Here is a 714-nt window from a genome sequence, read left to right as displayed (position 1 = left end):
TTCACCCAAAAATGAAAATTCAGTCATTAATTACTCACTCTCATGCCTTTCCAAACTCTTAAGACTATTGTTCATCTTTGAAATGCAAATTAAGATTTTGTTTATTTTTATTCTTTCATCATTTTTATCTATCCTCTGAAAATACAACCAAGATTTTCACACATCAAAAAGTAATGATCAAATACACAACTCATGAAATAAGGTAAGCTCAACATGTTTTCTAGAGCTCTGGTCAGTGTTTATAATGTGAATAGAAGCCTAAATTAAATCTGTTCATCATAAAGAGATTGTGTCTCTTCAGAAGACTTGGATTAAACCACTGGATTCATATGGATTACTTTTACCAAGTTTAATGCATAAAATTCTTGGTTGTGTGGACTTCTAATGGATGGACAAACATGATGATGAAATTTTACAAAAAACTTTCATTTGTGGTCCAAAAATGAATGATCACAAACTTTATATATTTGGGGGATCTAATTGGATTTGAATTCTAAAACTGATCATGGTTTTAAGTAGGCATATCAACAGGTAGACAGGTTTTTATTGTTTTTGCTGAATGTATCAGTGTTAATCAAAGGTGCTATACTTGTCAATATAGTAGTTTGACATGGTGAGCAACCTCTGTGTCCTGATATACGAGTTGACTTTTTCCACTGAGGAGTATCCAAATATACATTGACTTTGAACTTTATGCCAAAGTAATATATTCCA

At 31.2% G+C, this 714-nt stretch overlaps 1 pseudogene; it reads right to left on the bottom strand.

The window, feature by feature from the left end:
- Positions 1 to 714, bottom strand: part of LOC107555468 (creatine kinase S-type, mitochondrial-like) — a 15,092-nt pseudogene that overhangs the window by 13,307 nt on the left and 1,071 nt on the right.

This window comes from Sinocyclocheilus grahami, unplaced genomic scaffold (assembly GCF_001515645.1).
Source record: "Sinocyclocheilus grahami isolate Dianchi unplaced genomic scaffold, SAMN03320097.WGS_v1.1 scaffold535.1, whole genome shotgun sequence".
Taxonomy (NCBI): Eukaryota; Metazoa; Chordata; class Actinopteri; order Cypriniformes; family Cyprinidae; genus Sinocyclocheilus; species Sinocyclocheilus grahami.
The sequence above is the reverse complement of the archived record's forward strand: the minus strand, read 5'-3'. Positions and strand labels throughout refer to the sequence as shown.